The sequence below is a fragment of the Phaethon lepturus genome, unplaced genomic scaffold (genome assembly GCF_000687285.1).
Source record: "Phaethon lepturus isolate BGI_N335 unplaced genomic scaffold, ASM68728v1 scaffold21534, whole genome shotgun sequence".
In the NCBI taxonomy this organism is placed as follows: domain Eukaryota; kingdom Metazoa; phylum Chordata; class Aves; order Phaethontiformes; family Phaethontidae; genus Phaethon; species Phaethon lepturus.
In genome coordinates, this window is record NW_010537678.1 from 8,747 (window position 1) to 24,115 (window position 15,369).

The 15,369-nt window shown below is 35.8% G+C and overlaps 1 pseudogene across 1 annotated transcript; it reads left to right on the plus strand.

Moving 5' to 3' along the window:
* The first annotated feature begins 9,549 nt into the window (after nucleotides 1-9,549).
* On the plus strand, nucleotides 9,550-14,016 carry LOC104620365 (annotated as a pseudogene). Its single transcript, XR_738031.1, has 5 exons — nucleotides 9,550-9,767; nucleotides 11,666-11,734; nucleotides 12,181-12,285; nucleotides 12,927-13,022; nucleotides 13,511-14,016. The product of XR_738031.1 is annotated as a pre-mRNA 3' end processing protein WDR33-like (transcript).
* Nucleotides 14,017-15,369: the final 1,353 nt, after the last annotated feature.

Consider the following 15,369-nt stretch of genomic DNA (forward strand, 5'->3'; position numbering starts at 1 on the left):
TTAATAACCAGCTGAAGAATGGTATCTTGATGTTTAGGATTAGCAAGCCTGAGAGGCATTTTTTGTCTTTAAATGGCTTTTCTTCATTGTTTTTTAGTATTTGTCATCCTATGTTGTGTGTTTTGTTTCCTAACAAAATGGTAGCTCCAAAGTAAGGCAGCGTCAGTAATCACTTTAGCATGAAAACCAAGCTGGATGTATTTCAGTCAGTTAAGATGAATTGCTGTTATCATAGTGACTCACAGCAAAAGGCAGTCTGAGTTGATTATAAACTAGATGCAGGTCTTGACAAATGCTAAGCAGGAGTCAAGATGAAGGAATATACTGGTAATTTAGAGGGAGGAAGAATATTGGTTTGTTAAAAATTTATTATAATATTGCAAGTAAATTATAACTTAAAGCAAAACTGTTGAAGTCGTGGCAGCAGACCAAATCCTGTGCATCTTCTAACTGAGGTTTAGGTGCAGCCTCCCAAACATCCTCTTAGTGCAATTGGTTGCTTCCATGTTTGTTTTTGAAGTACACTTCAAGAAACTTGCTGTACAAGTTCCTTTTGTGAGGTGCAGAAGGGGAATCGTTCTAGGCTGGTTTACTTGTGAAAGCATTTTTCTCTACTGTGGCCAAAGTGGTAAAGCAGGACCTGTCTTGAGTCCTGTGACCTAAAGTATTTTGACTTTATTTATGGTGTGCATAAGCACCTGTCTTGTATAATATAGGTCTATTTTAGAATGAGTCAGGAGTTTAGTGTGAGCATAAAATGCGGAATGTTTGACATTTGTTTGATTATTAGGTGTTTGTTTAGAACTAGAAATGCAAAATTGGAAGAAAGTGTTAAACGTACATTTAACTTGTGCGCAGCTAAGCAGACTGAACTGGTGGAGATTGTGTGCCAGCCTCTGTAATCTGAGACTTTCAGACTGGCTGTTTGAAGTTTTTTCCCTGATAGCCCATCGTCCCTTAGGGTTTTAGATGTTTTCATTTCAAGTTTTGTCTGTATGCTTTCTCTACTGTTTCAAAGGTTCTTGGGAGTAGTGTGTTTGTATGTGAAACTTCAAGTTGCAGGGATTTTGTCAATTAAGTATCAGCACTGTTCTCCTGCAGCAAATAAACCCTTTGAACTGCATCAAAGTAATCACATTTTTTACCAGGTCTAGCTCACTGTACAGTGAAAGGTGATTGTTTTCTTGATAGATGTGTTAGAAATGTGACGTGTTCTGTCGCATGTGTGTATGTGTTTGGTTTGTGTGAAAAATTTAAAGGTTTAAATTCATGGTGAAACTGGGCATAGTGAAAGTACAGAAGTGAAGTAAAAGGGGAAAAAGAAATACTTCTGTATTTTTAGGTCCTTGATCATGCCAGGGTTGTAGATTCTGGACTGTATATGAAACAAATCTTTGAAGCGTTTCCAGATAAGAAGTAGTTGTTGAACCTTTTGGACAGAGTATTTTGACTTAGCCAATGATTAATGTAAGTATCTGTTTCTATGTTTTTGATGAAGATGTAGGAGGTTTTTTTATTTAATTAATTTTATTTACATTTTCTATTGGAATAGAACGACTGGAATGGGGAAAGCTGCCAAATCCTTTATCCGCCATTTTGCATGGTCAGAATGTAAAACCCATTTCTGGGAGAGTTTTGTTCACAAATAGAATATGGTAGGGAACGGATGCTAATGTATATTGGGAGTACAGCAGTAGAGCCCTGGGGAAATCTGCTTGCTGTAGAGAGCGGTACTGTTGCTTAATAGCAGTTGTGTATAATATACAGTGAAATGCTGGTGTTATCTTTGTAGCCTTATTTAAGTACGTGATCTAACTGGTAAATGTTTTCTGTAATGGGCTAGTACTGTATGTGACTTTTCTCTTGTTTTTAAAAAGCAAACTCCACAAATCCATCTGTCTTGTGACACCATGCTACCCTGGGTATAAGGTCATCCTCATGTATTTTTGTCTTGTTTTGTGATTTGGTGTGTTACGGACCTCCAGCACCTGTGTCTGTTCTCAGATTGTAAGAATGGTCTAATTTTTCTCAGGTTTAAACTTACTACACTTGTGTCTGCATATGCGTCTTCTAGAAAATTTGAGATGTCCTGTAAAAGTGCAGAAAACTACACGGTATTCTCATGCCTTATGTAATTCAAAAGATTTTAAAATACTCAAAGGACAAGAACCTTATGCAATTTTTCTACTGTTACAAGGGTTTTTTTTGGTCTACTTTTGGCAGAAATATCTTAACTTGGTGACCACCAGGCTGAGTTGGACAACTTTGCACTTCATTGTTGCATCTCATTGACCGATGCAAACTTTCCTTATCACTAGAGTATATGCTCTTTTTTACAAAAGGTGACTTTCTGTTAATGCAGTTCAAAGTCAAGACAAGTCACACAAAGTGGCTTTGAAGATGAGAATGTATTTTATTAAGTTTTATATTCCTGCTTAATACATCCATTATCTTTCATAATTAGTGGAAAAGATACCATCTAGTTATAGAACTGTAAATCAATCAAGACCCATAGCATTTTTTCTGAACTCAGTTTGTTTAGATGTAGCACTTTTTCTTTTGATGAAGCAGCTATATCTGTCCAGAATCTATGTTCTAAAAAAAAGGACTGTTAATAGAAAAAGTACTTGTGAAATTATTTGAGATTCTTGAGTGCCTCATACAGATGTACAATTTTCAGACTTTAGGTGACCTTGTTTTGTAAATCTGATTAAATGTTTTTCCAATACAGTAGGGAATTGAAACATAAAGCAATTGAAGGAATTGGTCAAATTAATATATTCTTCACTAGATCTGAAAATTAGCATATTTTTTTCTTTTTCATAATTTTTCTGTGTTTTCAGAGTGGAATTACCTAATGTACTGTGAAGGAAATTTACGAAAATCTTTTCTTCAGAAAAATGGTGACATCTGCATAGAGCAAAAGCAAAGTCACTCTTCTATGCGAGTTTAATTCGTTGGCAGACATGCAAATTAGTTTCAGCAGATTTCAAGTGTGTCTTCAGAAAAATGCAGTAGAGGCTTGCTGCTGCTAGTGCTGTTTCTGCAGTGTGTTTAATAATGTGAATTTCTAATACTTGTAGATACCAGCACATCTGCTTCAGTGAGTGAAGCAAGGGAGATGCAGAAACACTGATCAAAACTGATTTTTTGCTCAGGTTCATTTCCTGTTTAAAAGAGGAATTATTTTGGTAATACCTAAATTTAAAATATTAGGAAGACCGTTTACTTAAGATGACATGATTTGCAAAAATGAAGAATCCTTTTTCTGTGTAACCCCCTACCTGGTGACTTTTATGTTTTCAAGAAATGCCTGTGAATCTTAACAGTCTCTTACTATCTTCAGCCCTTAACCAGGATGGCTGGCTCTGTTCCTGTGTAATAGAGAAATAAACATGCACATACACACATAATTTCTTTTTTTCTTTTCTAAAACATGAAAAAAATTTGCTGAAGGTGGAAAAAATAGAACATTTGTCTGGAATATAGCCTTCCACATAATTCTTCTGCCCTGGGAAGAGGTGCAATTCCCATTTAAGGAAAAAGACTGGATGATGAGACTTAAGAAAGAGCTTTCCTGAAAATAGTGTGAATGTTTCAGGAAGGGGAAGCCATAGAAGGATCCTCTGCTGGTCTCCAGAGCAGAGATGCACATTCTTCCAAAGGACAGAAGAAAGTTTTTTGGAACTCAGTGTTCATACTCCTTAAAAGAGGGAAAATAATAACGTTGAATTGTATTTGGTTTGATTCTTTTTTTCAGAACAGGTGTGTTTGTTCAGATGTGCTTACAGATTTCTTAATACACAAATTAAAACATGCAGAGGTGCATTTTTTCAGAGATTACTATTTACAATAGGATTTTTGAATTTAGAGAAATGTTACTAAAAGGAAATGAAGCAGTATCAATACCTTGTAGATGTAAAGGTGCCTGTCTAATGAAAGAAAGATGGCATTTACTGCTGATGGATTGAACAATAAACTTGTTATGCTAACTTTGCGGTGTACTTATCTTACACCTCTGCCTCAGAAATCTGAGGTGGTTCTTCTGTAATAGTTGTTTTTCACTGAATGTCCTGAACCATGTTTTGGACTCCTGTATGCTACTGCAATGCAAATAATTACTATTAATTTTCACAGTTTCTGCTACACTGTAAAAGTGCTTGCTTTAGAGCCTACATGTACTTTGTTTAACTGTGTAATTCACATTTAAAGAAGTAGTATACAGGAAATGTACTAGAAATTACTCCGGAAATTTCTAGCACCTGTTTTCCTTTGTTGGTTTAGCCATTTAGCTGGGTGTGTTTGTTTTTTGGTTTTGGTTTTTGGTTTGTGTGGTTTTTTTTTGTTTTGTTTTTGTTTTTTTTTTAAGCTGCAGCATGTTCTGTTGCAGTGGGCAGTGTAGGGTTTGCAAAGTAACTGGCTGCTTGCAGTCCCCGGGAGAATAGCCTTCTGTTCTACCATTGGGTAACATACTTTTCTTTTGAGGTATTCAGGTTATTTACTGCACCCAAGCTGCTTTCACTTCAGTGAAAAATAACTACTAAATGGGCAAGCATGTTTTAGATACCAGTTACCTCACTTCATTAATGATCTTTATTTTTTGTGCAAACCATATAAAATTTGTCAAGATTATACATAAATCAGGTTGTGGTTTTTTTTCTTTTAGTATTGAACTATCTGTAAGAAGTGACAGATTTAATATAAGCCATGACACACTTTTTTTTTAAGCTTTACCTGATTAAACCAGTGTAGAAGGATGCTTCGGTATTTTCATTTTGGTTTGAGTAGCCTAATTTATTTTGATTTAGTGAAGTTGTGTGCAAATTGCTTTGGTTGCATGATTTTGGGCAGCAAAGTCCAAATCTGTCAATTTTCAAAACTTACTGCAAGAATCATTTTGATATTCAAGAAACAGCAAGTACCCAAATAAGATGCTAAAGTAATAATGTTACTGAGTGAAGTGCTGGTGTTATCTTTGTAGCCTTATTTGAGTACATGATCTAAGTGGTAAATGTTTTCTGTAATGGGTTAATACTGTATGTGACTTTTCTCTTGTTTTAAAAAGCAAACAAACTCCACAAATCCATCTGTCTTGTGACACCATGCCACCCTGGGTATAAGGTCATCCTAGGGTTTTTTTCATTTTTTAACTGTGTTCTATAGCCATATCCCTCAGATTACTCGATAGCATTAGTAAACCTGCCATCTTTATGGCACCATTAAGAACGAATAAAAGACTTGCTCTGTTGCAAGCTTATTTGACAGTTAAGAAACAATGATGGACATCTTGGGTCCTATCACAAGCTCTTGAGTTCTGTTGTGCAGTTTCTTCCGCCTAGTTCTTTCTCAACTAAATTATTTTTAATTTTTCTGTTTTTTTTTAACCTGTGTCTATTTGTCAGGCTTCTTATACATGGTCTCTTTCTTGATTGACCTTGCTCCTCAGTTAGTGTGTTTGCTTCTATAGTTATTCCCACTCTTATTGTATTTCTTCTAACTTGTCTTTGGGTTTTTTTGTCCATCTGGTCCTATTCCTGCCTTCAGTTTCATGTCAGATGTGCCTACATTTATTCCCCAATTTGACTGCATTTTCCAGGCTTTCTTTTGTCATCTTAGCTGAAAGATAGGCCCAGTTAATTATCTGCCAGTGTTTCTGGATGGCCTTACCTTTGCTCAGCAAATTCATTACATATTCTCTGTATATCCGTGAATACATTTAATTCCCCAAACGTGGGAAAGCTAATCAGCTTTGAAGTTATTTTTGGGGACAGAAAGGAGAAACTGATAGTCAGCTCTCTGAAAAGTCATGTTTCGGTTGCAAACAATAAGGATGCATGAAAGAATGGCATACAAAAATTCAATTCACAGTTCAAATTGTGATAAAAGTATAAATGAACTAGAAGAGAATAGCAATTAATTGGTGACATAACTATCCAGAAACAATAAAGTAAGAGCTGATCTATGCTTGATATTGGAAAAAATCCTGCTGTTGCTTCTAATTCTGTGCATTAAGGAAAAAATTGAGTTTTCCATTTAAACCTTTGCTGATGGATTCTAAAAACAAAGTTTGGTACTTTGCTTAAAGTAGGAAATTGGATATTACTGTGATACTCTGTATTACACACTGTCCTCTAATATCTGTTTGCATGTTTGTACTCGCTCTCCCATTACAGCAGGAGCTTTAGCTATCGACGCACTGGATTCAGACACTTTTTTTTTAGCTGATAGAAAAGATCTAAAAGAGAGCCTGTTGAGGCACTGGTTTGTCCCAACGAAAGACAAAGTAGGATACTGGTAACTTAAATGTTAAATGGGTATATTTGTCTGACTGGAGTAGAGGTCTTTGGAAATAAGTGCTCCAGTTTCATCTGATAACTGAATCTGTACCAAAACCCCCTTCGTAGATATGATGTACGCAAACATGTCTTGGGGATAAGGATATTACATGGATAAAAGCATGACATTTTGAGGCATTATTAGAAGAAAATTATCATGAGCAGCTGGATAGACAAAAATCTTTGATCTCAAAAGTTGAGAAGCAGCTTAGAATATAAACAGAACATAAACCCTTCATTTTCCTAATGCTGTGTCGTTTCCCTTGTCATGTAGTAGTGATATCTCATATTGTCTTGTAATAATCATGAATTTAGAAGGGTCTGTAGGCATGAAGAGGTGTAATTAACAAGTTTATGCCTTTGTTCACCTTTTAAACAGTAGTTTTTGCTGATGGTGATGGCATGTTAAAGGAATGTTGTTTATGCTAATCTAAGATAGACACTGCTTGTGATAGTTTTGGGTATGTTCAATCTAAATTGATCCATATGATAGCTAATGCTTTATCTATGCTTTTAACTGAAAAAAAAAATTTTCAGGGGATTTTTTTTTTAAGATGAGAATAAATGATTAATTAACTTGTTGCTTTGGAGTGTTTCTCTGAAAAGGCATTTTTATGTAATTTTTTTTTTGCAAATATATCTGATCAAAGTGCTTTTGGAAGATCTGGCCTATATCTTTGCACTCTTGGTCTTGGTTCTTGAAATTTGTTTTTGCATTGCCTATAAGATTACAGATGCGTGACACTGAAAAATATCTTTTTTCCCTCTGGTTTAAAGCTCTTGTTGGTATAGGAATGTGTATCTTTAGTACCAATCTCTCTCAAGTCTAGAATTACTCTCTTTTTTTTTTTCCTTGAGTAATGCATAAACTTAAAACTACATTAAAAAGACCTGATTAATGAACTTGCATTTTTAATTCCAGCTTGCTTTGCTTTCTCTTTTTTTATATAAAACCACTACTATCCTTTTAATTTTACCTTTGAGATTTAACACCTGAAACTTTCTGTACAACATTTAGCTACCTTCTGCTGAGTTGTAAGAGAATCTGAGATAGTGTTGGGGTACTTGGCGTACTTCCTGCATGAGAAAGTTTTGATACTTTTTTCTTGTTTCAGACAAGCTTGTTGTTGTTGTAGTAGCAGTTAAAATGATGGTATGGATGTGGCGTATTTGGAGGTAGACATGGTGTCTTGCTAGACCACCTGGTGTTGGGCAGCTTTTGGGCAAATGAGCCTTTCAGTCACAAGATGAAGGTGTATTTATTTGAAAGCTGGTCTCTCCACTTATATGAAGATGCTGTTCCTGTCAAAGGTCTTAAATTTCCTTACCTTTAAGGAAACATGCTATTTTAGTTTGGACTTGAGTGGAGAATAATTGTAATGTCTTTAGTTTTTTTCCCCATGTACATTAGAGTTGTTTGTGTCACTAACAGCCAGGTGTCATAAATGGCTTGTTTTATAGCTGTCCTTACACACTTCCAGTTAGCAGTGGAAAGGAGTGTGTGACTTCCGTGTTTGCAAAACCTGTGAAGATTAATCCTTGCCCCGTGCCAAAAAGCTGCCTGATATTTAAAGGGCAACCTGCTGCTTGTAATTATAAAGAACCTCTTAAAAAGAACCAAACCATGCACTACATTTAAATCCTCATTTACGTCTAGCGTTTCTATCTTAGCTTTATTTTGCTCTTCAAAAAATGGAAACATTTTTCAATTATTGGGATCAAAAAAGCAAGATGAAGTTTTAAGACTGGCAGTTGAAACAACTTTTGAACTCTTTTTGAATCGAGTAACAAGTATTTTAACTAAATGTTGTTGGTCTCTTCTCCCAAGTAACTAGTGATAGGACGAGGGGAAATGGCCTCAAGTTGCACCAGGGGAGGTTTAGATTAGATACTAGGAAAAATTTCTTTACAGAGAGTGTGGTCAAGCATTGGAACAGGCTGCCCAGGGATGTGGTGGAGTCACCATCACTGGAAATGTTCAAAAACCGTGTGGACGTGGCACTTCAGGACATGGTTTAGGGGCCATGGTGGTGTTGGGTTAATAGCTGGACTTGATGATCTTGAAGGTCTTTTCTAACCTTGATTATGTGATTAAATAGGAAAGCACATTCATGAATTTACAAAGAGATTATTTCAACTTTTAAAAAATTCTATCAGTTTTATTTCCATTCTTTTTAATAAATACACTTTGACTCATGTAAACACTTCAGCCTTCATGCAAAGGAGGGTTTTTTGCATTCCCTTGATGACAGTGCCAGTCTATTTTAGTTTAAAATTTTTTTTTCAAAGTATGACTTCAGGATGAGGCAGGGAGTACAAGTTGAAAATTAAGTTTGAGCGTGTCACTGCTTAGTCTGAAGTTAGTATATACTTTAAAGACAGTGTATATTGTAGTTTTCAGCTGTGATGAGGTTGATAGGATCTCCTCACTTAAGGATTTTACAGACTGAAAAAATTAGGTTTTAGAATAATTTAAAAATTAGTGGGTATATAATTTTTTAGGTTTTATTTCCCTCTGTCAGAAAAAATCTGAGTATTGAGGGTTTTTCCCTGCCCCTCACATTTCCTTAACATTCTCAGTGGGTCTTGGGCGGGAAGTGATGTTTGGTTACATTTATCAAGCGTTGACAAAGATGTAATCCATTTATTTTGCAGTAACAGAATTGAAAGTATACCTACGGGAAGAATGTGATTTGTGGTGTATTTACTATAAATTATGTAAAGGGAATGTAACTTCATTTTCAGGTCCTAGAATAAGGTTTTGGGGCATCCCTTTAAAATGTTTCCCTTGTTAGTAGTTAAATTAATTTGTAACTAATGTGGTGTTTCCTGTTGTTTATTGAATCTGAAATACCATCTTCTGTTGAAGGGTCTTACTGTTTCTTGCATTTACTTACACTATTTTCACTGAGGACATTCTTTTCCTGCACAGTTCTAGTTTAGGGATGGTAATGCAAACTTTATAGTGATCTGGTTCAATACAAAAATTCCTCCTGATAAAGAACAAAGTACTTAACCACTTCAATGTCAGTGTTATGTGGCACAGGGAAAGAATAATAACTGTTCAGAGAAACCTGCAAATACTTCTTCCCAATAAACAGTGCTTTATGAGGTTGTTGTTCATGCTTGCAAACTTAAGTTAGTGGAGATACTAATGCGGGATTTTTGCCATTATTATGGAGTAACCTGGTGTTTTGCTTTTTGCAGTCTTTCAGAAACAAGGTAGCCATGGCCACAGAAATTGGCTCACCGCCCCGATTTTTCCATATGCCGAGGTTCCAGCACCAGGCGCCTCGGCAGTTGTTCTACAAAAGACCAGATTTTGCACAGCAGCAAGCAATGCAACAGCTTACTTTTGATGGAAAGCGGATGAGAAAAGCTGTGAACCGAAAGACCATAGACTACAATCCCTCTGTAATTAAATATTTGGAGGTTAGTTAGTTTTCTGGCTTTGTTTTGAAAAACTTGTTTCCTTCCTGAAATTTATGATTGTCCTTTTCAGTGTCCATAGAGCAGTCTGGAATAATGGGAGATGTACTGCTGCATTTTCAAACTAAATGACGGCTGCATTTTCAAACTAAGTGACAAATGCTTGTAAATTTGGTGTTGAATATGAGTATGAATACAAAGAGGTTTGGTCCTTTGTAATAAAAATGCACATATACGCAGCTGATTTTGTAGTTTGTATAAGCACCAATTTTTACATTCTGTCTTGGAATTCCAGCTTGGAGCTCGATTGAGTGTCTTGTGTGATGTTCTGGCTTTTCAGTGAACATAAAACCTCATTATAAATAATGTAATTGTTCTTATCTTTGTTTTGAAGTAGAAATTTCTCAATGGAACATAAACCATTACCCTTTCCCCTCCAAAACCAGGGCACCATAAAAATGTTTTCTCATAATTTTATTAAATAAGACTGCAACTTGTACTATGGTCTCCGAAAGTCCTTTTCTGTACAGTTAATAGATACAGAACAACGTAAATAAAGTTTTGCTGAAGAAATGTTTCTGAAAAAAGGCTTATTTAGCTTTCTTGATGGGAAGCTATTAATTTCTTAAGAAATACAATTTTAGGATCAAGATTTACTGAAGAATTACTGGCTATTACCTCAGAAGGAATAGAATCAAATCTGTAAATACAGGAATTGTTGGAATCTCAACAGCAACATTGCAAAAACGTGACAAAATTCATTGAAGCTGCTTCTGGCTGGTGCATGATTATAGCATGTAGGTGTTAACAATTGGAAGGTTTTCTTAATAATAAATTTAAATAATCTTCTAAGATCTGTTTAAAAACCAAACTTTAAAACATATGCTTATATTTTAGGAATGCCCAAAACCAGATTCTATTAGTAGTGCACTAATTCTAAAAATATAACATTAGTTGTTCAGGATAATTTTTAATGTGGCAGAAATAAAGCATCCTGAAACTCTTTTTTATTAAAACAAAACAAAAAATCAGATCTGTATATTTTACATGCTTACACAAATCTAGGATATACCTGAATTCAATTTCAGTCCCAGCTTCAATACTACTGATTTAATTTTATGTGGTTCTGTAAAAAATGAGAAAAATGATGTATGTTTAATTTGCTCTTGGCTTAAGAAATTCTAGCAAACTGTAGTAGTGTATGCTGGAAATGTTTTACCTAGAATTTTAGCTTATGTTTCTGATATGTACACAGATCCAAATTGGTGAAGTCTACAGCACAAAGCTGAAATAATTTCATTTGATTCGTATAAAGTGTTTTTGAAAAGGCTGTGTTTGACAGCTCACAAAATTTAATTAACTGAAGGCATTTTTATTCCTTGGTCTTCTAAGTTTTATCCCTTTGAATGCATTGTTATCTTCATGCTTCAGCTACAGAAGCTTCCTTTCTAGCTTGTGTCACTCTGGGGGATTTCACTTAGAGTTCATCAACACAAATCCTAAGAGCATAAATGCTTATCCTGAATGTAAAGTTTTTGAAATGATTGAACATGCTTTTTGTAGAGTACCTATTAGCCTGGGCAGCAAAGTACCAATCATCTTTGTTGCAATAATGCGGCTTACTGCATAGAACTGCTCCTTTCATATTGTTAAGCTGCAGTTTTTAAATGAGCTGCTTTATTCTGATGAAATTAAGACTTTAAACATTCTTGAATCTTTTGCTTATGCAGTACAAATTCTATAGGTTTCCTGAGACCAAAGTCATTTAACTGAGTTCATTCTGAAACCCTTGGAGTGCTTTGGAATTTCCCAAACAGGCTGTCAAGATGTTCCTTGTTTTCTGCTGCGTAATAACAAAGTATAGCAGTGGTATGAACTAGGAGTTGTTTTCTTCTTTCTAGAATAGAGTATGGCAGAGAGATCAGCGAGATATGCGAGCAATCCAGCCTGATGCAGGATATTATAACGACGTAAGTAAAATCTTTCTGTTCCATGATGAAGTTCTGTGGATAAAATTTGACCAGAAAAATAGAAAGGTTTCTGTCTGTCAGCTGTGGTTATCTTTTTGTCCACAAGAGGCCTTAAAGATGTGAAGGGTATCTTCACTCTGCATTATCTTGTTCTGTTGGAATCCATGCCCACGAAGAGAACATGAAATTGGATAGGCTTTTAATTTTTGGACATAAGAACTCTCATAATGCACTGAGGTTGCAAAGCTGCTCTTGAAGGTGCTGGTTCTGGATGTTTGAGATGGTAAATCATGCAGACTTTTGAGCACTTTTACCAGCTTAATTCTGATAATATTCGTGCAAATGAAAAACTTGCTTTTCTAGAAATGGGTGTTCAGAATGCATGCTTTTCTTGCAGTTTCTGGCTAGAAATGTCATTATTAAATCTTTTGTTTCTTTTCTCATAGTTGGTCCCTCCTATCGGAATGCTGAACAACCCTATGAATGCTGTAACAACAAAATTTGTTCGGACATCTACTAATAAAGTAAAATGCCCAGTGTTTGTTGTCAGGGTGAGTACAGTGTTGGAGTTCTTAGTTGTGTTGTCTTAATTTAAATTAGAGTGATATTCTTAACTGAAGAAAGAAACAGGATAACGGTTAAAGCATTTCCAAATAAAACTAGCATGTGGAATGTATGGACAACTGCTGTGTCTAGTCTTTCTGTGGAGAGTTCTAGGAAATTAAATGGTAAAGTCTGAATACAAAATAATTCTTCCTCTCAGAGTTTGAGGTACACATTTGCTCTTTCATTTGGCGGGGCTAATATATTTCGACTCACAGAAAAAAAAGGCAGTTTGGTCTCTGTGCTGTTTGACTCTTGCAGCATCTTTTAACAACTTTTCTGTGATATCAGCAGTATTGTTTGATATGGTTATTGTGTGCTAGAAATGTATTGGTGCCAATAAGCTGTTTCTCTTCTACGACTAGATTTTTTTTCATTGTTTACAGTGGCCTTTGTCCTGCTGTTGCAAAAGTCAAAAGCCCTCTGGCACAGTTCTGCATTTTTGTCTATCTAACATCCTCTAGAAAGTCATTTAGTAAATTCCAGTTCTGCAGCTTCCCTGGAAGAAGCTTATGATTTAATCGGAGGATTGTGAAGAAATATTTTGAATATTATATTTGCACAGTTTATTTAAATTTTTCTTTTGCAGTGGACTCCTGAGGGGAGACGCTTGGTCACTGGTGCATCTAGTGGAGAGTTCACTTTATGGAATGGACTGACTTTCAATTTTGAAACTATATTGCAGGTAAATTCATCTATAAAGATTTCTGTGTATTTCTTTGAGGTCTCGGAGCATGTTTTAGGAACACATCTTCACCTTGCTCATCATGGGTCTGTGGTCTAAATGTGGTAATGGGAGCCCTAGAGGTCTTTTATGTTTTTTTTATTTTGCTCTGATTCCATGTCAGACTGTGGCTATAGGCAATTCATTTAATGCTTCTCATTCCATCTCCATATGATATACTAACTGTTATCAAGAACATACTATGAGTATTTGTAATAATAAAGAAACACTTTGGAAACAAAATGCAAATACTCTTAATTTATTATTTAGAACACCATTGTATACAGAGTAAGGGAATTTTTTTTCCACAATAACATCTTGAATCTAACTAGATCATCATTTGTTTTAATTTCTTTGTTGCAGCTGTTAGGAGGGAACTTAACTAACTTTTGTGTGGGTCAGATAGTATTTGAACATGTTTGCTAGAAGTTCTGTTTCTGAATTTACAGGCTCACGACAGCCCTGTAAGGGCTATGACTTGGTCACACAATGATATGTGGATGCTGACAGCAGACCACGGGGGATATGTGAAATACTGGCAGTCCAACATGAACAACGTCAAGATGTTCCAGGCACATAAGGAGGCGATTAGAGAGGCCAGGTTTATACACAATATACCATTTTCTGTAGTACCTATTGCCATGATTAGACTGTTCTCTAAGTGTATTCTGGGTGCAGAAATGCATGGGTTCTGTCAGATTCTGGGAAACTTCCTGCACCACATAAACACAATATTTTCTTTTGTTTCCACATTCTCACAGTTTTGCTGGCACCTTTCTGAATTAGTATTGTCCCAGTATCCGCCTCTGCAATATGTTAGAGATGTATTTGTCTGCCGCATTTTGCACTGGTATTCTTTTCATTTTTATATGGTGACGATGTGTATCAGTTATTCCTTTTTATACGCACTGTGTAAGACAACAATTTCATTCCAAATAAAGAATTCAGTCTTTAATAATTTAACTGAATAAAATATAAAGCCTTCAGCAATAAAACACCTGCATAGTTCTCACAAAATAATAAAACACTAAATAAAGTGAAGAACTGCTTGGCTTGGTGAAGCCAAGACTTCCAGTAATACTAAATACCCACGCAGACTGCCACATACAGAAGTCTAATGTTAATACTGAATGGGTTCTTCAAGCTTGAAACTGTAAGCAAGCCATTGAAAAGAAGACTGTAGGATATTCTCTTGGTTCAGTGTTGATGCCTCAGTTGTGCAAATGTCTATTTATATAAAAAATGGAATCTAAAGTGATACTATCAGTAAGATGTAAATGAAGGATGTTTCTAAAGCAAACCTGCACATAATCTTTAGTAAGATCTGGAAATGTTTTTAAAGTAAGCCTGAAGAGAAGCTGCAGATCAAAAATGAAGCTAAAGCAGTGTTTCTTCGGGTTCAGGTGCTGGCCCTTGTTGATAAAGGTTCACTGCCACAAAACCGCTTTCCACTAAAGTCACCATTTTTCTTTGATAGGGTGCAGCATTTTCTGCCAGAGTTTGGTTATGAGAAGTGCTTACATTGGATTCAGTTACTGTCTGACTATCATGGCCATACACTGAATTTCTCTACTATTTTAAGCCCTTTCCTGATCATAAAGGTCTAGGATTTCACAAGGGCTCCCTCATGGTCTTTCACTGCACCAGAAAGGAAGTGAGTGTCTGTCAGTTGCTGGAGATGTCCTGGCCCTAATCCCATGGCTAAATAACTCCTTGCTTTTCCAGTGACTTTCATCAAGCAATAGTGACTGCTCAGTCTGGAAGCTTCTTCTATGTCTGTAGGATTCTTTTCATGGTGTTGATGGGGTGTAATAAGAGGGATTTTTTCCAAATTACTTCTATGATAAGTGGTACGCTTGTTTTGTATGCAATTTTTTCAACAGTTAATCCAACTAGCATTTTCCTGTGACCAGCTTTCCCTTATTTTTGCTTCTCTGCTGCAAAGCACCTGTGGCTGAAGAGGAGTTTTTCCTAAGAACTGTTCTCCTGTGCTTCTACACAGTGTCACTTTCTTATGGTATTACCAAACATGAAAATCTAGGGTGACAGTTACCAAATCATACTGATGTTGCTTCTCATCCTGCAGAGAAGGTGCTACCGTGTGCAGTCATAGATAGGAAGGTGCTAAGAATAAATTCCGGATTTTTTCCTCATTTGACAGGGGACTGCAATGCAATAGTAATCCTATGCTAAATTGATGCCTTGTGATGAAGTGTCATTTGGCAGGCACTGTCCCTATGTTCAAATGCATCCTTCAGTGTATAACACATTACAGTATAATTTTGCCCTGTCTGAGAAGCATAGATAA